Source organism: Maniola hyperantus, chromosome 3 (genome assembly GCF_902806685.2).
Source record: "Maniola hyperantus chromosome 3, iAphHyp1.2, whole genome shotgun sequence".
Lineage (NCBI taxonomy): Eukaryota > Metazoa > Arthropoda > Insecta > Lepidoptera > Nymphalidae > Maniola > Maniola hyperantus.
Window position 1 is genome coordinate 920,477 of NC_048538.1, and position 24,675 is coordinate 945,151.

The window sequence follows — 24,675 nt, forward strand, 5'->3', positions numbered from 1 at the left end:
GGGTCCGTAAAATGGGAGCACAACTAAAACTTGAAAGATGAAGTCAAATTAAGCTCTCCCTTGGACATAACGCAAGAGATAACGGTACGGAATCGTCTAGAACCGAACAGCGCAAACTTTGGTCCTCCACGGCCTTATAAACTTTCCTTGTAGGACCCAGGGCAGTCGTCTCTTGTAACCACATTGATATAACATAGCAAAGATACTTACTTCCGTAGAAATGTAACTACTGAAAGTTCCCTATATTCTTAACGATGTTTGGAAAGATAATTGAAGTTTTTTGTATATTAAAAAATTTGATAATTATTAAGAACTAGATTAGAGCTATAATTCTAGATTTCTCACTAAAGAACAGAACAGTTCACTACGTTAGTACATAATGATTCAATGACTTATAGTTACTATACTTGAGCGAGAAATATTAATGTCATTAAACCGAAAAGAAATAAAAGAAAGTCAAATGGCACGGTTTATGGAATAATTATGCGATATTAACAGATACCTGCGATTTCGCATGGATTTAAGTTTTCAAAAATCCCGTTGGAACTTTTTTATTTTCCATACTTATTCATGAATATCTATGCAGTTTTTGAAAACCTTATAAATCCATCTGGATGAAGTCGCGGGCATCATTAATTTGGTACAGACTACATAACCTGCGAATCTACAGGTTTTTTTTATCCTGGAAAAACAAAGTTCCATTTTTAAAAAACCTAAATCCATCGCATACGAAGTCACGGGCATTATTTAGTGAATAATAAAAGGCAATATAACCTACTTTGGAGGCTAGTTTATTCTGTGGTTTCGTATATCGATGTCCCCTACGGTTTTATAAACCTTCCTAGTTCGTCCCAGGGCGGTTTTCTCTTGAAATCACTGCAAGAATTGCATAACGCTATGTTAGAAAGGGACGGCTGTCGCGCCCGTCACGTCAGAGCGGGACGGCGAGGTTTGCAGTTGTCATAACTTCAGTCCACAGAGTTATAATAAAGATAAACCGGAAAGTGTACTGTGTATTTATTCTGCAGTATTTTTTGCGGCGTCTTCTTATACTCGGATTTATCGGATTTTAGTTTTAACTAGTTGACTTGCCCCCACTTTCCACGGGTAGTATTATGCACCTTAACTCTTTCCCAAATCTATTTTTATACTATAAAAGCGAATTACCTACCACTCTGACTAATCACGAAATCTAAGAAACTATCAAGCATACAAGCTTGAAATTTGGAAGGTAGGTTTCTTCTAGGATGTACGTGTCAGCTAAGGCCTAAGAAACGACTTTGATAAAATCCTCCCTTGTACAGGACATTTTTAATTATTCTTATTTTAACTTGAAATTTGAAACGTACCTACATTAAATTTGCTGAAAACTTATTATAAAATCCAATCATCTCATAAAGAAGCACATTTTTTATTGTTGTTATAATAATTGGCTTACAATCCATACCTACTAATATTATATAACCGAGAGTAACTCTGTTTGTCTGTTTGTTAACTTTTCTGGGCTTAACAGCCTGAACCGATCGTGATAAAATTTACCATAAAGGTCATAGGATACTTTTTATTCTGGAAAATTAAAGAATCCTCACTTAATTTTTCAAAATCCAATTCCACGCGGACGAAGTCCTATTACTCCTACTTACCTATATTTTCATTTATAATTTCCTTTGCTTCAAACAGCAAGTCTGTCACAGGTGTTGTTCATGACCACTTACCGTCAGATGAACGGTTGGCAGCGTAAAAATTTATAGCGACAGTTTCTAAGCCATAGTTAATAATTCTTTGAGGAGTGGCAATCGATCTAGCCGTAACTTGTTGATAAGCTACCCTATGCTCGTGATAAACCTATCAGGCGTTTCTGTTCTCTAATCCTTGTATGTTAAGGGCTATTATGGCGTAATTATATATGGGCACGTATCCAAGGTTGTCTAGCGTACGTTATACTTGTAACGTGTCCAGTAAATCACGTCAAAGAGCGATTTGCCGCGAAAATTACCAGCCGCGGATTCCGAGGGAAGTAGTATATGCATGAATTACAGATGCATTTATTCGAGTCAAATATGAATGTATTACGCGGAACATCTGAGGAAGAACTCGCCATAAAATTTGCTCATGAGATGTCAACTGTCATTTAAAAAGTGTTTGCAGTAGAATGACAGCTACAATGTCACGATCGCAATCACCTCTGATCGGTTGAGGCTCGCTCACTATTGGCCACAATACATTTTTGCTACAAGAATACTATAAAATCAGCCGATCACTACAATTGCGATTGTAATGGTTTTTCGGAATCGACCGCATCCGAATCCTACCCTTCGTGCGTTTGACATTTATGACAGTTGACACATATCATGGTAAATATGCCGAAACAACTAAAAGTACAATCAAACAACGTGTCTCTTCAATTCCACACGACATTGGCGAAGTAAATTGCGCCCGTTTGGTGCAGCCGCGCGCCATTAAAAAAAAAAAAACAAACAAAGTTATATTCAAAAAGAAAATACACTCGGGGCGTTGAAATTAATGGATTCAAAATTAAATAATTTAATCTTGTCTATAAGTACAAAACATTTTCAATTTCAATAGACCATTCAACAGTGAGTCACCACTCACTAAGTAGGTAATATTCACGTAACTTACAGCTCTTCCTGCCCCAATAAGCAGGTTTTCTCCGCGGTTTTATCTGCGATCGTGCATGTACTGGCGCACAACGGCCTCTTAGCGTATGATTTGTGCGAGGCTGCGTCGATGCCGATGCGATCTCGCACCACACTTAGCGACTATCGAAATTAGCCGTTTGAGCTGTGTTCGACTAGCCTATCTAAACCCCTAGCCAGATAAAACGCGTAGCGGCAGCACGGAAGTAGCTAGCCCTAAAGCTCTGGTAAGACACAAATCGACGCGTCTTCTTACTATCAAATCGTTGCGTTGCTTCTACAGTGTAACATGCTTCATTCATAGTTCACTGACTTGCATAGCAATTTGACTAATTCTTTTAGTGAGTCACTATCAAGTAACTTTCCACTTTCTTTTCTTCAATAAGCAGGATCTCTGAGGAGTTTTATCTGCGATCGTGCATGTACTGTCGCACAACGGCCTCTTAGCGGATGATTTGTGCGAGGCTGCGTCGATGCCGATGCGATCTCGCACCACACTTAGCGACTATCGAGATTAGCCGTTTGAGCTGTGTTCGACTAGCCTATCTAAACCTCTAAGCATATACAACGCGCAGCGGCAGCAAGACGATATACCGATGTGCCTATTAATTTTTTTAAAGGATCTAAGAGCTAGCGCGCACCACGGTAAATTTCCCACCAATTCTCTGTGTAAATTTGCGTACGTTTTTCCCCCGCAAAATCTGTGAACTATAGAACTACATAATATATGCTAGCTTATGCTCGCGACTTAGTCCGCGTGGACTACAAAATTTCAAAACCCTATTTCACCCCCTTAGGAGTTGAATTTTCAAAAATCCTTTCTTAGCGGATGCCTACGTCATAATAGCTATCTGCGTGCCAAATTTCAGCCTGATCCGTCCAGTAGTTTGAGCTGTGCGTTGATAGATCAGTTAGTCAGTCAGTCAGTCACCTTTCCCGTTTATATATATATAGATAATTATATTTGAAATTATATGTGCTCTGTTACCATAAAATAAATTCGTAATTTCTTAGTGTATTAAACGTTGAACGTAAATTTATACGAAATTTTATTAAAATTGGTTTTATTCGAATAACACTGGTGTTTCTCCTAAAGGTCGTGTAAAAAATGCATATGCTGTATAGAAGCAGGCGTTAATTTGCGGAAGTCCATGATACACAATGAACCAAAAGCTTAATTTGCTGTAATCCACTGAAACAGGTTGAATCTGTATGCTTTTTTTTTTTAAATGTCCTCTATTCTTTCCTCCGACATGATGGTCGGAGACTTTTGATAGTTGACATGGCTTATGTTTTTTTTGCCTTGCTCTGTTGGACGAGAATGAGCCGCTATGTTTTTTTTTTAGCATTTCATTCATTATAAGAGTTTTTTATAATTTCAAACACGCAGCATTTCGCATGCAACGAATTAAGCTTTTGGTTCATTGTGAAAAATGCGTGTTTCAGGGAAAATTCCGCATTTTTTTGTATCGAGCCACATTGTGCCAATTGTGTCTTGACTCTCGTAATTCACTAAAAAATATCTTTAATTTTTATAATATTAACTAGCTTATGCTCGCGACTTCGTCCGCGTGGACTACACAAATTTCAAACCCCTTTTTCACCCCCTTAGGAGTTGAATTTTCAAAAATCCTTTCTTAGCGGATGCCTACGTCATAATAGCTATCTGCATGCCAAATTTCAGCCCGATCCGTCCAGTAGTTTGAGCTGTGCGTTGATAGATCAGTCAGTCAGTCAGTCAGTCACCTTTTCCTTTTATATATTTAGAAAAATTAGAAAAATAAATAAACAAATTTGTAGTTTTTGAGGCCAAGACTTGATTCCTTGAACATCCGAAATGTGAGTCAACACCGCTTTTGGGACGCATATCGTCTTATACCTACCTAAGGTGCTTAGTTAGAGGTAGCCGTCGTATAAAAACATTCTAGAAGAGTATCTGGAAGTCAAAGCTTTGATCATAAAATGGAAATGCGAGCTGAATAGGGCGAACTTAGAGTTCATTTCATTTTTGAATCGTTTCATTTGGCAGGCTTGTCTCAAGTGCCTCTATAAAGACAACTGCATTCTTATTCTTTAAAGTTAGGAAATAGTTTTGAGGCCAGATTAGATTCTCGTGGACTGTGGGAGAAATTCAGATGTCTATTCAAGTTCAAAGCGAGAGCTCATCATTTTTTTTCATTCTGGTGGAGGGCCAAGTGATGTAAAACTATATATATATTTTTTTTTATTTATTCAGATACAAGTTAGCCCAAACAATCCATATCGAAAAAATCCAAATACATATCCAAAAAAATCACTACCTTACAACTAAGGGGTTAAAATAGGGGTTTGAAATTTGTGTAGTCAACGTGGACGAAGTCGCGGGTATATAATACCTATATCTAAGCTAGTCCATACTAATGTTATAAATGTGAAGGTGTGTCTGCCTGTCTGTCTGTCTGCTAGCCTTTCACGATCCATCCGTTCAGATGGTTTTGACGAAATTTGGTACAGAGATAGCTTACATTCCGAGGTTATCCCTGAATTCAAAGAGTTCCTACGCGATTTTAAAAAACCTAAAAACACGAAGCTGTCGGGGGCATCATCTAGTCCCGACTAATATTATAAAGGCGAAAGTTTGTATGTATGTGTCTGTGTGTGTGTGTGTGTATGTTTGTAACTCCTTCACGCAAAAACTGCTGGACGGATTTGGCTGAAATTTGGAATGAAGATAGATTATACCCTGGATTAACACATAGGCTACTTTTTATCCCGGAAAATCAAAGAGTTCCCAAGGGGTTTTGAAAAATCTAATTCCACGAGGACGAAGTCGGGAGCATCATTTAGTTATTTAAAAGTTTGCTACTGAGATAACCATCTACATACCTAACGTCTAGGTGGCAGCCCAGCCACCGCAAACTCAGCACAGTAAGAACAAAACTATAGTTGTAACTTGTATAAAGCAGTTGTCTTTACGACACTTCGCCACTTCAACGAGGCTCGGATGATGCGATTCAGAAATGAGATCCAACTTGCAGACATTGCATTTCCATTTTATTATAAGGACGGTATGAAGCTGTGATAGCCTAGTGGTTAGGACTCCGCCTTCTAATCGGAGGTCGGGGGTTCGATCCCGGGCACGCACCTCTAAATTTTCGGAGTTATGTGCGCAATAAGTAATTAATTCAGAGCCTCGATAGCTCAACGGTTAAAGGAGCTGACTGAAAACCGAAAGGTCGCCGGTTCAAATCCCACCCGTTGCACTAATGTCGTACCTACTCCTAGCACAAGCTTTACGCTTAATTGGAGGGGAAAGGGGAATATTCGTCAGCAATTAACTTGGCTAATAGTCTTTTATAAATAATATCACTCGCTTTTACGGTGAAGGAAAACATCGTGAGGAAACTTGCATGCCTAAGAGTTCTCCATAATGTTCTCAAAGGAGTGTGAAGTCTACCAATCCGCACATCGTCAGCGTAGTAGACTATGGCTAAAAACCCTTCTCACTCTGAGAGGAGACCCGTGTTCTGTAGTGAGCCGGCGATGGGTTGATCATGATGATGATGATAATGATGATAAGGACGATTTGCAACTCCTCATAAAAGTAGACTCAATAGGACGAAAGTATAAAGGGGTTGATTGAAATCTGAAAGGTCTTAAGTGTAAAAAGTGCTTTTTACACTTAAGACTAATCTTTTTTTTTAAATTCAGATACAACTTAGCGCTTAGCTGCAATCTCACCTGGTGGTAAGTGATGATGCAATCGAAGATGGATGCGGGCTAACCTGGAAGGGGTAGGGCAGTTTTTATTAAACCCGTACACCTTTGGTTTCTTATTATTATTATTATTAAGCCTTTATTTTCCTTATCAATTAATATTATTTACAGAGTTTCTGAATCTATTCTAATACCTAATCTAATTCTATTTGTTAGTATGTTAATCAGTGATATTATGTTGATGTGTGTGTGTGTGGATGTGTGAGCGTGTGTGTGTGAGCATGTGTGTGCGTGTATAAGCGTAATGTATAAATGTGTGCGTGTGTATTTATGATTGTAGTTGTGTTTATTTGTGTTAGTAAATTAGTAGTTATTTACATATTAATTTAATTTTTTGCACATTTGCTTCTTTATAAGTATATTTATATGTTTTTGATAAGGATCCCTCATTGGGTAAAGGCCTCCTCCAGTTGGTGCCATTTCTCTCTATCCTTGGCTTTTTTAACCCAATCATTTCCTGCTACCTGTGCTATATCGTCAGACCATCGCGATTTTGGTCTACCTACTTTCCTTTTGCCTTTTGGACCTGGCCATTTGGTTGTTTTTAAAGTCCATCGGTCATCTGTCAGTCTCGAGACATGCCCTGCCCACTTCCATTTCAACTTTAGAGCGTGTGTTAGAGCGTCTGTTAATTTTGTCTTTCTTCTTATTTCTTCACTTTTTACCTTGTGTATTTTACGTAAGTTTAGAATACTTCCTTTGGTTTCTTCCGACGCTTAATCGCTTGGTGGCACGGCTTTGCCGGTAGTGTGGTAACTAGGATGAAGCCTCCCACTAGACCAGACCAGAGATTTAGAAATTATAAAATTCCAAACCCCTGCCGGGAATCGAACCCGGTAATAAGACCACAGCGCTTACCACTGCGCCAGGGAGGTCGTCAATCCAGTATTAATGTAAAGTAGAAAGTCCCAAAATTGCGTTTACACCTAACACTCAGACACCGGCATGCGATTAGCATGCGAATGTGTCTGAAGTCTGCACTCCCGGGGACATGGGGCGGTGCATGCCCTTCGACCCACGTCTGAATAGCTTAGGGCTAAGTTTGTTGACCTAAAGATGCGCTAAAGGGATAGGAAGGGTTTTAGTATGAAAGTTTATCATGTAAGTTCAAAATGTTAGTTTACTACGCACTAAATTGGTCATCACTACCCATCTATATTATATATGTATATAGAAGGAAAAGGTGACTGACTGACTGATCTATCAACGCACAGCTCAAACTACTGGAGGGATCGGGCTGAAATTTGGCATACAGATAGCTATTTATGACGTAGGCATCCGCTAAGAAAGGATTTTTGAAAATTCAACCCCCAAGGGGGTGAAATAGTTGTTTAAAATTTGTCTAGTCCATGCGGATGAAGTCGCGAGCATAAGCTAGTAGGTATATAAAAGGAAAAGGTGACTGACTGATTGACTGAATTATCTATCAACGCACAGCGCAAACTACTGGAGGGATCAGGCTGAAATTTGACATGCAGCTATTATGACGTAGACATCCGCTAAGAAAAGATTTTTGAAAATCCTCCCCCTAAGGGGGTGAAATAGGGTTTGAAATTTGTGTAGTCCACGCGGACGAAGTTGCGGGAATAAGCTAGTTTTTTAGTTAGTGCTAAAGTCTGTTTGTTTTGACTTTGAATAAAATAAAGACAAAAAACAAAAATGCACGAAAACAAAACATTAAGACATGTACACACGATCCTCGCGACACGCGGCGACGACGCATCGCATACCTGCGCGTTAATTAGGCCGCGAGCACACCCCAGATGGAATTCATTAGGGCCTCTAATTAAACATAAGGACATGATTTTCCGGTTAAGGAGTGAAAGTGCGCGTAGGCGCTCAATCCGGGGGTTTGTACCGCTGATTAATTAAGGAGCACTAATTTGCGCGCAGTCGCAAACGTTACGCGGTCTCATTACACAGGAATATTGCTCGTTTGCTCGTCTGTGTCTCAAACCCTAAGGGTAAGATGTGGTGGAGATATTCCTGAAATTGCGCGTCTCATTCCTAAACTAAACGTTTATAATGCTTGTGCCACAAAATTACTCTAAATTCTTCGTCTCATTCTTTCACCCTTGCCGAGTGGTTGCGGTGAGTCACACCCAACAAAAACACCAGCGTGTAACAGTGTGACTCGTTGGGAATCTATCGATTTTTTCCCCATCGAGTCACACCCACAGTAAAGTGTGACTCGTTGGGAATTCTAATTGATAAAAAAGTTGTAGCTAGAAACAGAAACTCGATCGGAAAAAAATCGATGAGTTCCCACAACCAACACAATACAATAATATTATTGTTTTGTGACACCACATTGGCACCAACCACCAAAAATATTATTAAAAATAACTTCAAACTCTTGTACATACATAAAATATTCGGTAATTTCTTCATTTATTTTTTGCTTTTTAGTGGTTGTGGTAAGGTATTGAGTCAATTGTTTTTATTTTTTGTGATTATTTTTTATTATGACCATCTCTTAAAAAACTATTAGGACTTGTGTGTGGACTGAGCAGAGATTAGAGTTTTATTTTTTTTAATAGATATAGCGAGCAAACGAGCAGGCGGGTCACCTGATGTTAAGTGATTACCGCCGCCCATGAACATTTGCAGCACCAGAGGAACCGCCGATGCATTGCCGGCCTTTTAGGAATTTGTTGGTCCGCCCCTTGAATAACCCCATGTTATAATCTAGTGGGAACACCGCCGATGGGAGTTGGTTCCACAGTTTGCACGTGCGTGGAAAGAAGGATCTGACGCAGCGGACGGTCGTAGTGCACCAGACACCCAGGTGGTGAGGGTGAAATTCCTTACGGTGGCGCGCGGTGCGGTTGTAAAACGAGGGTGGAATGAGGTCAAAAAGCTCTTCAGAGCACTCCCCATTATACAGGCGATAGAACACGCATAGAGAGCTAATGTCTCTGAGGTGCTCCAGGCTTTTCAACGAGCCGGTTAGTTTGGGATCGTCCACAAGTCGAACAGCCCGCCTTTGGATCCGATCAAATGGAAGGAGTTGGTACTGGGGTGCTCCAGCCCAAAGGTGGGAGCAGTACTCCATGTGAGGGCGGACTTGCGCCTTATAGAGTAGGAGCCTATGCTCGGGCGCGAAGTACCGCTTTGCTCTGTTGAGCACCCCAAGCTTTTTGGAGGCTAATTTAGAATTTTGTATTTTTGTTAAAACTTCTAAAGTAGTTCTATCGACCAATCCTGCCAAATGTCCACCCAGCGATGCGCCCGGCGCGGGCGCAGTCGTGGATCAGATACACGCCAGCGCCATCTATCGTCGCGCGCCCGATCTCAATAACGAGTCGATCCTCGCGCTATAAATCGCTACTTGCACGAAATTAGGGTTGACACATTGACGTGAAAAATTTAAGGTGTACACTTACAAATGTTATTTGTATAAGTATGTTTGCTTTTATTTACAATCCAATCCAATCCGTCTAAAAAGCAGATTTTACTCTGTTTTCTGTTGCTCTTTTCAAAACAGGGTGTGTTTAGAACCTCCGCAGCTTTGGTTTTCGCAATTAATGATCACCATTACATAAATTGCTTTAGCGATAAGGCCGCCTTTGCATGCTACAGCTGTTAGATTAAGATCCTTGTATGTTTTTCTGTATATGTTTACTTTTGCTGTGTGCAATAAAGTATAAAATAAATAAATACTTAATAAATAAATAAATAGGTATGTTAGTATCTTAGTATCTTACACATTTATTCTTTTTTGTAACCTGTCATTTATGTTTTATTATGACGACCTCCCTGGCGCAGTGGTGAGCGCTGTGGTCTTAATAGTGGGAGGTCCCGGGTTCGATTCCTGGCAGGGGTTTGGAATTTTATAATTTCTAAATTTCTGGTCTGGTCTGGTGGGAGGCTTCGGCCGTGGCTAGTTACCACCCTACCGGCAAAGCCGTGCCGCCAAGCGATTTAGCGTTCCGGTACGATGCCGTGTAGAAACCAAAGGGGTATGGGTTTAACAAAAACTGCCATACCCCTTCCAGGTTAGCCCGCTATCATCTTAGACTGCACCATCACTTACCACCAGGTGACATTGCAGTCAAGGGCTAACTTGTAACTGAATAAAAAAAAATTAAAAAAAATGGTGCAATAAAGAATGTACATACATACGTACCTACATATTTACATATTCAACAATTGACAATTAAAAAGTTTACAATGGTGCCTATATCTATACTAGGCATCTATATTGGCTATGACTTTGTTGAGATAAAGAAAATCACTTTAAAATAAGGTACAATACTTGTTCCAAAGCATCAGTGGCAACCCTGGGCGCAGTAATTAAGGCAGCTCAGTTCGGTGCTTTCTTCATACAAACGTAGGAGGGAAAATACAACAATATTCGATATTGTACGCACAAAACTAAGAATTATATCGATTTATCTCGTCATTATCTAGGTTCAATGATATCTAAAACATTGAAAAAAATATTGATTTAAAAGTTACGAGCCTCAAAAGATTCCTATTTTAACACTAAATTTATGTCAACTTTGGGCGTAAATAAATAAGATTAGGAATAGGAAAATTCTAAAAAAAATTATCATTAGACATAGTTTATTTATTCATTAGTTGAAATAACTTTACTTTGCAAACCTAAATTCAGTAGTTTTTTCTCAAAAATACTTTTCCCAAACTACTGTTCAACCCTTTTCAAGCGCTAGATTTCGGCTAAAATCATCATGCTTCTCACCCCAAAACATTAGACACCGCGCGGGTGGCGGAGGGAAGGGCCAGCCCAGCGGCGCGCGGCTGCGCGTGTAATATTGTGGTTTCTATGACGACAACTGTTGTTATGTTTTCAAAAACAAAAGTCGTAATGATTTTATAAAATTAATTTTTATTCGTTTATTAATTCAGTGGCTATGCAAATGTGTAGAAGATTGAGCAGAGCAGAGTCAATAAGTCCTTCAAATACTTATTGCATTTTGTACATTGACCTCTGGAATTTGAAATTTGGACACCAATTTTATTCATTGGTTTATTGACCTGACTTTGTTGTTGAGGTCCTAGTAGGGATATCTACTCGTGTGGTCCTAGTACAATAGGTAAGTAACTTTGTTTAGTTATTTATTTTATCTAATTTTAAAAAACCGGCCAAGTGCGAGTTGCTCGCGCACCAAGGGTTCCGTACTCAGGTATTTTTTTGACATTTTGCTCCATAAATCAAAAACTATTATGCATAAAAATAAATAAAAACGTGTTTTAGAATACACAAGTAAAGCCCTTTCATATAATACCCCACTTGGTATACTTATTATACATTGAAAATTGAAAATACTAATTATTTTTTCATTAACACACTTTAATTTTTTTTTGTAAGTTGTAATCACAAATCTATGGTTTTCGGATTTATTCCTTTACTTGTGCTCTAAGACCTACGTACCTACTAAATTTCATGATTCTGGGTCAACGGGAAGTATCCTATAGGTTTGTGTGACAGATACGACACAGACGGAGAGACGGACAGACAGACAGACAACGAAGTGATCCTAAGGGTCCCCTTTTTCCTTATAAAGTACGGAACCCTAAAAAGGTACCTGTATATGTATAATAATATAGGTAGGTAGGTACCTACCTGGTGGTATTTCTTTGTATTTTTAGGGTTCCGTACCTCAGAAGGAAAAAACGGAACCCTCTGTCTGTCTGTCTGTCGGTCCGTCTGTCCGTCCGTCCGTCTGTCCGTCCGTCCGTCCGTCCGTCCGTCCGTCCGTCCGTCCGTCCGTCCGTCCGTCCTTCAGTCCGTCCGTCCGTCCATGCGTCTGTCGGTCCGTCCATCGGTCCGTCTGCCCGTCCGTCTGTCCGTCTGTTCGTCTGTCTGTCTGTCCGTCTATCTGTCTGTCTGTCTGTCTGTCCGTCTTACAAATAAAGTACGCAACGCTTCGTACAAATAGTACTTTTTTATTTATTTATTCAGATACAAGTTAGCCCTTGACTGCAATCTCACCTGGTGGTAAGTGACGATACAGTCTTGCTTACGGCTATTTCGGATCGGGAATTCTTGGATTCAGATTAAATGCAGATTCAGATTTTATCCATACTAATATTATAAATGCGAAAGTGTATCTGTCTATCTGTCCGTCTGTTTGTCTGCTAGCTTTTCACAGCTCATCCATTTAACCAATTTTGATGAAATTTGGTACAAAAATAGCTTGCATCCCGGGGAAGGACATAGGCTACTTTTATGATAAATAAGATTTAGTGGATACCGCTATTTTTCTGGAAATAACGTTAGATGCGAAACTTCAATGGGGCTCTCATATAAATAACTTATCGAACAGACAGTTCTGCTGCATATGCGGTAAAAAAGATTCGCCAGTTGACAGACATAGAAACGGCGAGACTAGTATATTTTAGTTACTTTCACAGCATTATGTCATATGGCATATTATTAGAAAAGAAAAAGAAAGAAAAGAAAAACGTTTATTTTTTAAAGCTGTACCACACATTACCAGTTACCAACTGGTTAGGTTATCCCAGCGCCTCTTATACTTGAGTAATAAAGTCAAAAAACCTCAAGTAGAAGAAGCGCCGGAATAAAGTATGTCATGTGTGGCACAACCCAAAAAAAAAGGTCCCTACTCAGCATAAATGCATATTGTCTTGCACAAGTACAAAAACATACAGCGCTGGTTTTCAGTAGAAACCCTGATTCAGGTGGCACCACGGAATTATTATGAGGTAATGCTGCTGATATAAATTCTATTTTTGTGCTGCAGAAAAGGGCTGTTCGAGCCATATATAGTATGGGACCACGAGAGTCGCTGAGAACTAAATTTAGAGAAGTTAAAATTATGACAGTGCATAGTCAATATATTTTTGAAAATTTATTGTACGTATATAAAAACATAAATAAATTTAAAAAAAAGTGACTGTCATAAGTTCAAAGTGACTGTCATAAGTTCAAAGTTTTCATAAAACGTAAACTAATTAAAAAATCCTATTACATTGTAAAGGATTATTTAAATGATAAGCAAGCTTGGGAATGAGTTGCTCGGCTTTGTGATAGTTCTAATAAGTTTAATTTATGATTTTGTAAAGTGGTGATAATAAAAAGAATACCCGGCTGAGTTAGCTGTGGGCTCTTCTCAGTCTTGGGCACGTTTGGAACCCTCGTAGCGTTTGCGAAATAATTATCACCACTATATTTTACAAATCCAACAACTGACAATCGAAAAGAGTAATTTATTACCTATTTTGAACAAATCATTTGACTTTGACTTTTGATCCCGGAAAATCAAAGTTCCCACGGGATTTTTAAAAAACCTAAATCCACGCGGACGAAGTTGCGGGCATCATCTAGTGCATACTAAATAGTTTTTGATTTATCATGCAAAATGTCAAAAAATACTATTTACCTATTTATTTATTTTTATTTTTCACTAGCTGCCCCGGCGAACTTCGTACCGCCTAACAGTCGATTCTTTTTCAGGAATTTTTTAAAAATTTTCTCTCCGTAAGAACCATATTCGTACTTCAAGGAATATTATAAAAAAAGAATTAGCGAAATCGGTTCAGCTGTTCTCGAGATTTGCGATCAGCAACACATTTAGCGATTCATTTTTATATGTACCGAAATTCTAGTTACATAGTAGTAATACATTAAGTTACATTGTAAATGCTTATCTCTAAACAGAGATTTAGAGATAAACATTTTACTATTGTAGTACGGAAACCTCGGGGCGCGAGTCTGACTCGTACTTGGCCGGTCGGTCTGTCGGTCGGTCGGTCGATTTATTTTAGAATGCATCGTATCGACAGCTGGTGGTAGTAGTTTACATATATCCTACTAATATTATAAACTAGGTGAAGCTATGATAGCCTAGTGGTTAGGACGTCCGCCTTCTAAACGGAGGTCGGGGGGTTCGATCCCGGGCACGCACCTCTAACTTTTCGGAGTTATACGCGTTTTAATTAATTAAATATCACTTGCTTTAACGGTAAAGGAAAACATCGTGAGGAAACCTGCATGCCGAGTTCTCCATAATGTTCTCAAAGGTGTGTGAATTCTACCAATCCGCACATGGCCAGCGTGGTAGACTATGGCCAAAACCCTTCTCACTCTGAGAGGAGACCCCTGCGCTGTAGTGAGCCGGCGATGGGTTGATCATGATGATGATGAGGTGATGCCCGCGACTTCGTACGCGTGGAATTAGATTTTTAAAAATCCCGTGGAAACTCTTTGATTTTCCGGGATAAAAAGTAGCCTATGTCACTCTCCAGGTCAACCATACCCATGCAAAAAATCACTTCGATCCGTTGCTCTGTTGCGACGTGATTGAAGGACAAACCAACGAACCAACAAACAAACACACTTTCACATTTATAATAGGTGTAGTGATGTGTGTGTGTGGATGTTTGGATGTTTGTTACTCAATCACACAAAAACGGCTGAACGGTTTTGGATGAAATTGGGAATGGAGATAGATAAAAGTGTTAATTTAGGGTATACCCTAAATTAACACATAGGCTACTTTTTATCCCGGAAAATCAAAGAGTTCCCACGGGATTTTTAAAAACCTAATTCCACGCGGACGAAGTTGCGGGCATCAACTAGTAATCTACACTAATATTATAAAGAGGAAAACTTTGTTTGTTTGTTTGTTTGTTTGTTTGTTTGTTTGTTTGTTTGATTGTACTGAATAGGCTCAAAAACTACTGGACCGATTTTAAAAATTCTTTCACCATTCGAAAGCTACATTATCCACGAGTAACATAGGCTATATTTTATTTTGGAAAAAAATAGGGTTCCGTAAGATATTTGGGTTTTTCGGACACAAGGTGTAAAAAATCAACCAGAAAAGTTACTTATTTTGCGTACGCTGCCTAAACTATAAAAGATAGAACCATAAAATGTTCTAATTAATTGTAGATCTTATAAATATCTACAAAAAAGTCCGCGACACACTATACCCATCTATGTCGAGTGAGGCACAGCAACCATTTTTTTATTTAATAATCTTGAATTTTTTTTGGACTACATTTAAACGCGTTTATTTTACTCATGCTATTAATCCTTATCAAAATAAATGATTTCATCACTAAGAACAGTTTATGGAGATAATATTTGGTCTTTGAATGATTAAAATTGGACGTTTGGTTTTGAAGTTATGGCGAAATTAAAATATTACGATTTCTGCTGCACGGCCCGTTGTCTACACTAATATTATAAGAGGAAAACTTTGTTTGTTTGTTTGTTTGTTTGTTTGTTTGTTTGATTGTACTGAATAGGCTCAAAAACTACTGGACCGATTTTAAAAATTCTTTCACCATTCGAAAGCTACATTATCCACGAGTAACATAGGCTATATTTTATTTTGGAAAAAAATAGGGTTCCGTAAGATATTTGGGTTTTTCGGACACAAGGTGTAAAAAATCAACCAGAAAAGTTACTTATTTTGCGTACGCTGCCTAAACTATAAAAGATAGAACCAAAAAATGTTCTAATTAATTGTAGATCTTGTAAATATCTACAAAAAAGTCCGCGACACACTATACCCATCTATGTCGAGTGAGGCACAGCAACCATTTTTTTATTTAAAAATCTTGAATTTTTTTTGGACTACATTTAAACGCGTTTATTTTACTCATGCTATTAATCCTTATCAAAATAAATGATTTCATCACTAAGAACAGTTTATGGAGATAATATTTGGTCTTTGAATGATTAAAATTGGACGTTTGGTTTTGAAGTTATGGCGAAATTAAAATATTACGATTTCTGCTGCACGGCCCGTTGTATTATATAAAGAGGTAATGTCGTTAAGTTTGTTTGTAGGGGGTAATCTTTAGAACTACTGAACCGATTTTAAAAATTCTTTCACCAGTAGAAAGCTACATTATTCCTGAGTGACATAGGCTATACGGGATCTTTAAAAACCTAAATCTACGCGGGCGAAGCCGCGGGGATCAGCTAGTAAAATATAATTTGGACTTATCCGAATTCCGAAAGTCAGGGTTGTCAAATCACACTTATATTATAAAGGCGAAATTTTGTATCTGCGTGTGTGTGTGTATAGGTTTGTTACCCTTTCACGCAAAAAGTACAAGACGGATTTGGCTGAAATTTGAAATAGTGATCGCTTTTGAAAGAGTTCTCGCGGGATTAAAAAACCACTATATCCTCGCGGACGAAGTCGCGTGTATCATCTAGTTACAAATATAAGTATGTAGGTCACAGCGGCGAAGAGTCAATATAACACGATTCCTATCGGCTTCCCTTTAAGAATTGGCATAATATAGCGTAAGTAGGTACTATTCACATAAATTCGGTAATACGTTCGTAAATACAAAGGTTCGATCGTCACAAATGCTAATTTTTTTTGTTATTACTAATTTAAGTTAAAAGCATAACAGCTAATGTAGGTAAGTAACATACACCTACAGTCCTACACCATACAAGCCGTAAAATATCGGATTCCCTAGTTAGATTTTTGCTTAGTATTTATCTCTTACATTTCCCTAACGAAAGCGAAAGGAGCGAACTAGGTCTGTCTCGCTCTACGGTTGGAACCCACCAATTTAATCTGGCCCAGTAGCGAATACGAATTTGGAACTCGGACAGGTCAGACAAATTTGACGTAGTTAAGCCGCTAGAATCCGAGTTACCGTATTATACCTCCAAATTAAAAGTTATATTAATAGTATTATTTTAACAGGTACATGCTACTATTTTGAGTATTTTGTATTTTGAAGGGTGATTTGATATTGATTTTGATTGATTATTATTTGTTTTTGTGAAGCGTCCATGCACGTTTGTTTTTAAAGTTGTTAGTGGTGTTTTATTTTGATATAATAAATTGGGGCTAGTGATTAATAACTAATAAGTGTAAGTTCGCGGTAATTTAGATGCAGTTTGGTAAGTCAACATCAGAAATTACCTTAATTCACATAGATTGTTGTTTAACAGATTTCCTGTTTGTTACGTAACGATAGTAATTTTTCTAAATCGAGTTTTGAAAACAAAAAGCGTCTTTAATCGATGGGGAACAGCTGATATTCTTTTAGGTAAGTAGGTAGGTAGGTACCTTTCCGGCTTCCCTTTTTCAGATTTTCACCCTTCGCCACTGGTAGGTCATATTGTGTGCTTAGACAATTTAATTATATACTTGAGTTTTCATGTAACAGAAACAAAAATGGATTGGCGGAAGAGGAAAAAGAAACGGTTTAGACTCGCAAAAGCAAATCCCTTGCAAAGAGGAGATCTATTAAAATTCATTAGAATCTTTCCAAACCATAATATTATCTTGTGATGATAATGCCATTACTTTTTCGGGGTTATTCCTGTGAGTCACACCCGACGTGAGTAACAATGTGACTCGACGGGAATTTTATTTGACTGAATATGTACTTTTCCGGGATGCTGAATTTGATAATGACATTTATTTTCAAATCCAAAATAGCAGACATGCACTTTTCACAAAAAATAGAAATGGGTGTCGTTTTCAGGGTTTCCAGGATGCTGGTTTTGATAATGACATTAATTTTTTAATCTAAGATGGCGGGCCAGCACTTTTTATAAAAAATAGACGCGAGTGTCGTTTTCAAGGTTCTCCAGGATGGTGAATTTGATGATGACATTTATTTATTTTTAATAAATACTTATATATTATACTTCTATTTTAGTGGATCACAGGATTTTCTTTGACAAGGAAACGACAAAGCAAAAAATCGAATTGAATTAGATTATGATGCTATCACACCGTACCATTTAGAGCCAGCTTCTGAAAATTTGACACTGTGTTTGTAAGTTGATATTATTTAGATACTAGCTAATGCCCGCGACTTCGTCCGCGTGGATTTCACATTTTTCAAAATCCCGCGGGAACTCTTTGATTTTCCGGGATAAAAAGTAGCCTATGTGTTAATCCAGTTAAGAATTCTAAATTTCATTCAAATCCGTTCAGCCTTTTTTGCGTGATTGAGTAACAAACATCCAAACATCTACACTTTCACATTTATAATTCCACTAGCTGCCCTGGCGAACTTCGTTCCGCCTACGGCCTAACAGTCGATTCAAATTTTTTAAATTTTTCTCTCGGTAAGAACCATCCTCGTACTTCAAGGAATACCTAATTTAAAAAAAGAATTAGCGAAATCGGTTCAGCTGTTCTCGAGATTTGCGATGACATTTAGTGATTCATTTTTATATTATAGACTAGCTTATGCTCGCGACTTCGTCCGCGTGGGCTACACAAAATTTCGAACCCCTATTTCACCCCCTCCAGAGTTGAATTTTCAAAAATCCCTTCTTAGTGGATGCCTGCGTCATAATAGCTATCTGCATGCCAAATTTCAGCACGATCCGTCCAGTATTTTGAGCTGTGCGTTGATAGATCAGTCAGTCAGTCAGTCAGTCAGTCAGTCAGTCAGTCAGTCAGTCAGTCAGTCAGTCACCTTTTTCTTTTAAATATTTAGATTAGGATTAGGATAATATAATTATTATGTTACTAGCTGCCCCGACGAACTTCGCACCGCCTACAGTCGATTCTTTTTCAGGACTTTTTTAAAAAAATTCTCTCCATAAGAACCATCCCCGTACTTCAAGGAATATTATCAAAAAGAATTAGCGAAATCGGTGCAGCTGTTCTCGAGATTTGCGATCAGCAACACATTCAGCGATTCATTTTTATATAATATAGAGATTTACTATTTGTTGTCAGATTTGTCAATGCTGAATTATGTTGTATTTTAGTGACTCAAGACATTCCTTTTAGAAGAAAACAAGGAAAATAAAATGAATATGCCCAATATACGTACCACTGAAATCCAACATGATGCTGCAACATTCAATTCTGTACTAAATATTGAAAGGTCTACCATACCATACTTGTAAGTTGTTATGCTATGTTTTTTGCATACATTCTATATAGATAATACTCACAATATAATTATGTTGATTGTATGTTTATTAATTCCAGAAATGAAATGGAGAGCTTCAATAGTTCTGCGTCGAATGATACATCTAATGTGACTGTTGAAACAGAAAATGATACATATTGTGTTTATGTGTGTAGTGGGCTTTTAGAGGGAAATTGAATTGTACCTACTTCCTACTTATAAAAATAAAATTTTCATTTTTGAGATCAAAGTGGAATTTATTTTGACTTTTGTATACACAAGTAGATAGTATATATAGTTTTTAGTCGCTACTAATAGATAAGTGTAGGCAACAAAAGTTATTTTCACAGACAAACGAATGTGTAATCATGTGTTCCTAATAGGTGATCCGCCAGCACAGAGAATTCAACTCCTAGAGTACGCATATACAAGGTTTTACATGAAAACAAAATCGTAAAATGTTGGCGGGGGACAGGGGAGAATGCTTTGTTGTGATTGGTGGACTGACTAATCAAAACAATGTGTGGAATGAGGGTACCGAACGGGCGTGGGCGATGATTCATTTAAAATTCCGTGGGATCACCACGATTTAGCAATGCAATTCCTTAGGTACAGCATCAGGGTCGAGAAGTGGGTCTTCGAGTTCAATGATAAAGTCTTTACTTGGTAGATATAGGTACCTACCTCCAATATCAATTTATAACCGACAGTTTCAAAATCCCATAAGTTTTGGTGGTCATGTCCCCTGCAGCATCAGGATTGAGGAGTTGAAATCCTGTGTGTCCTATATAAAATGACATTTTATATAGGACAATGTTGCAAAGTTTCTTTATCAATTAAAAAAAATACGCAAATCGGTTCAGAAATCTCGGAGATTTCTGTGTACATAGGTAGAAAAACACAACTCCTTTTTTAAAAGTCGGTTAAAAAAGTATCCTTTGTTAATCCTCTACTTGTCTGTAAAAGTCCCGTCAAAATAGGTTCTGCCGTTCCGAAGATTAGCCCGTTCAAACAGACAGACAGACAGACAGTTTTTAAAAACGTTTGATTCAGCTGTTATGGTACAGTTCAAATAACAATATTATGAGCTTGCGGTAGTTATTTCGAAATTACAGACAGACACTTCATAGAAGTATGGATTTCTATAATATATACGAGTTGTTTATACACGCTGAGGCAGTAGTTACCTAATAGGTATGTATGTAAGTGAGATTTAATAGTATTCATCAAAAGATAAGTAGGTAATCATTATCATTCAAAAAAAAATTAAAAAATATTTATTTCAGTAGGTAAAACAATTTCACATAGTGCGTAGTAATTGGGACCATCCCAGTAACTGTTTTAGTATTGCTACGAGTACTCGTGGCAGGCGACCCCGCTCTTCCATAAAATCTTATACAATAATAATTGAAATAAGTAGTTCCTTCATAAATCATATATTTACAAAAATTCATCGGTGACATCTGTCCAACTATCTGTGTGCCATCATCAATATATCCGGACGCTAGTGTGAGCGCATGCACTCGCTACACTGCTCATCACTGAGTCTATTTCTTTCTATCACAATGTTAGGTGAAATAGCATACAGGTTACCCACGTGGGCCGAGCAGTTCGGACGTGCATCCAGCGTCACCTTAATGATCGCTCTCAATCGTTGTTTCCGCACCGGCCATTATGATTTTCTATAAAACGGCCGTTGTAATGCATTGAACCGTCTCGGGATAAACACAGCAGGCTTGTAAACTAAGTAGGTAATTGACAGGTGAGTGGGATACCGTCCACAGCGTTAAGGTAGCACCACACTAAACGCGCGCCGGTAGAGCGAGCGGGATAGATAATAGGGATAATAGGGGGGATTACTTCATGTTTTTTTTTCAAAGTCAAGTCAAATGATTTATTCAAAATAGGTAATAAATTACTCTTTTTGATGGTCAGAATGGTTTTACCGAAACTAAGATGAAAAGTAGTTATAATTATTTCTCTGGCGAAAATTGATCAAATGTGTATTAGAACTCAGAAGTCTGAACAGTACAGTACAGTAGAGTTTTTAGGAAATGCTTTGCTGCTTTGCTTTGCATTGCTCCTGAAAAAATATTATTTGGAAAATTTTAATAGCCTTTTGGCCATAGTCTACCACGCTGTCCATGTGCGGTTTGGTAGGCTTCACACACCTTTGAGAAATGTTCTCAAAGGTGTGTGAAGCCTACCAAATATGATAACGATAAATACGTTTTTCTTACACAATCGGGGGGCTGGTCTCTTCTCAGAGTGAGAAGAGATCTAGCCATAGTCTACCACGCTGGCCATGTGCGGATTGCTAGACTCCACACACCTTTGAGAACATTATGGAGAACTCTCAGGCATGCAGGTTTCCTCACGATGTTTTCTTTCACCGTTAAAGCAAGTGACATTTAATTAATTATAACGCACATAACTTCGAAAAGTTAGAGGTGCGTGCCCGCGATCGAACCCCTGACCTCCGATTAGAAGGTGGACGTCCTAACCACTACCCTATCTTAGCTTTAACCTTACAAATGTATTGCCAGAAAACTTTACGGCTACCGGAACGCGTTTCGTGTGACAGACGCTTAAGTATCTGCAGATTGGCTGCAATGTTTAATAGGAATTATGTGGTAAGCACGTAAGATAAGATCGAGAGTTACTCAACTGTACTTTACGTGATACAAAAAGCTGGTTTTATCTACATTAATAAACCGTCAAATTAGCGGGCTTTTTAGCTTCTAATAAATGCATTTTATTTGAATTTAAATATACTTGAGATATGATTTGTAATTTACGTGGCTGTCATTTGAGCAATCCTGCAATCCTTAACCTCAGTTCCTCCGTGTCGGTCCTTTTTACAATTCTTATAGAATTTTTCATATTTTGTAGTTAAAACTAGCTTACGCCCGCGGCTACGTCCGCGTGGTGGACTATACAAATTTCGAACCCCTATTTTACCCCCTTGGGGGTTGAATTTTCAAAAACCCTTTCTTAGCGGATATCTACGTCATAATAGCTAAATAGCATGCCAAATTTCAGCCCGATCCGTCCAGTAGTTTAAGCTGTGCGTTGATAGATCAGCCAGTCAGTCAGTCACCTTTTTTTAAATATATTTAGTTTAAGCAAGCATTATTTAAATCTATCCCAAATTTCAAATAGACAGCATTAGTATTTACTGAAAAAATCAGGTGAGATAGACGGACCGATTGAGTAGCACCATCAGGGTTCTTTACTTACCATTTTAGTATGCCATAGTATCCATGGTGTTTCACCATGTATAAGGGTTTCTTGTTGCAGACATGACGCCATATTTATTTAATTACTAGCTGATCCCCGCGGCTTCGCCCGCGTGTATATAATATAGCCTATGTCACTCAGGAATAATGTAGCTTTCTATTGGTGAAAGAATTTTTAAAATCGGTTCAGTAGTTCCAGAGATTACCCCCTACAAACAAACTTAACGACATTACCTCTTTATAATATTAGTATAGATGTTTTTCCTCTTTGGGTGAGCTTAGTGATTCAATCAGATTCTACAGTTGCATCACCGAGTGACTATCAAGGAAACTTTCTCGACGAGTGTTTTGAATTTGTCATCCATTAGTATGACAGGGATATGATGCCTATTTAAGCATTTACAGACATGCCAACTTACAACACAAACTTACCCTTAAGGTGGGCCCGAATTTGACGACCTCCCTGGTGCAGTCGTAAGCGCTGTTGTCTTATTAGTGGAAGGTCCTGGGTTCGATTCCCGGCAGGGACAATTTGGGAATTTATACCTTCTAAAATGTCTCTGGTCTAGTCTGGTGAAAGCTTCTGCCGCGGCTATCTACCTACCACCCTACCGGCAAAGCCATGCCGCCAGGTGGTAAAGCGTTCCGATACGATGCCGTGTAGAAACCGTAGGGCGAAATAAAACTGCCATACCTCTGCCAAGTTAGCCCGTTTCTATGTTAGACTACATCGTCTACCACCAGATGAAATCGCAGGCAAGGACTAACCTGTTATGGGAAAATAAATATAGGTAGATAGGAATAAGATAGATATGGGCTAGGTACATTGACTTATATATTACTTCGTATGGACAGTGTTATTGAACAAACAAAATGGCACCGACTCATTGGTGCTTATGCACCAATGCAACCTCAGTGACGTCTGGATTTCAAACGGGTCGTTCATTAATATCTAAGAGGTGGCACTGATTTATTTGGTTTCTAAACCGTGAAAAATTTTGTTTGCTTGACCATATCTTGTAATTTTTTTAAAAAGAATATTAGCCATGTTAAATGACTAATATTCCCCTTTCCTCTCCAACTAAGCGTAAAGCTTGTGCTAGGAGTAGGTACGACAATAGTGCAACGGGCGGGGTTTGAACCGTCGACCTTTCGGTTTTCAGCCCACTCCTTTACCCGTTGAGGCTCAATCGATGGCTAGGTAGAAATTCCTCGGCCGACTTGTTGGCACATCTGCAGGTTACTTAACAAGTAACTTCATAAACAGGATCCAAGAGTAATCCATGCGGATGGCTGGTCATCAAATTAATAGAAGGATCAAGTTTCCGCGAACTTTACATTTATTGCGATTATTTACTGCTGAGCTTAGATCACAAAGTTGTATGCTGATTCAGGCTAGTTTCCTACTAGAAATTATTTGTAACAGGCTGATGCCCGCGACTTTGTCCGCGTGTATTAAAAATCCCGTGGAAACTCCTTGAATTTTCGAGATAAAAAGTAGCCTATATTACTCCCCAGGTCTTACTAGTGTTGGAACGATCTACCACCGCCGTTAAAATCGTCAAAATCGTCAATATCTCTTGGAACTTTTAAAACTAAATTAAAAACTTATCTTCTTACACAACAAAAAATTACAAGTTAAAATTAATTACTTAATCATTTCATACTATTCGGATCAGCACCTATCGTTTCAGCACTTATGTCACATATTATATTGCACTTATTGTTTTTACAATCATCATTTATAATAATTCCGTTATACCTCTTCTCATATTTATTTTATTTATTTTTTTATTTTTTTATGTACGGTCTTAGTTTTCTTATATTGTTTGTCTTTTTTTTTTTTAGTTACTTGTTCAAACCTTAGTTTAGTTGTTTGCGTATTTTATTTTTATAATATACTGTACTAGGTAAATCGTCCGTGACTTCACTTGTTAAGGCTCCCACTGAAAACCAGCGCTGCAGCTTGCTGCAGCATGATGCTGAGTGGGAGACCTATATTTGGTCACACGTACTTGTATATATATAGGTATTATTTTTTATTATTATATTTTTTTGTTATTAGTTTAATTATGTAGATTAACTTAATTAGCTTTTAAGGTTTATTGTAGTAGGTATTGTGATCAAATAAAAGTTTTCTTTCTTTCTTTCTTTCTTCTTTACTATACCCA

General features: G+C 38.1%; 1 protein-coding gene and 1 long non-coding RNA gene across 3 annotated transcripts in view; both read left to right on the forward strand.

The window, feature by feature from the left end:
- Window positions 1-24,675, forward strand: part of tio (zinc finger domain-containing protein tiptop) — a 437,818-nt gene that overhangs the window by 128,624 nt on the left and 284,519 nt on the right. The gene's annotated exons all lie outside the window — the stretch shown is intronic.
- Window positions 10,736-19,677, forward strand: LOC138404770 (uncharacterized). Of its 2 annotated transcripts, XR_011238570.1 has the most exons (4): window positions 10,736-11,473; window positions 18,051-18,170; window positions 19,120-19,256; window positions 19,346-19,677. It is a non-coding gene; the product is annotated as an uncharacterized lncRNA (long non-coding RNA). The 2 variants fall into 2 exon arrangements; XR_011238569.1 differs by lacking the exon at window positions 10,736-11,473 and having other exon boundaries at window positions 17,633-18,170.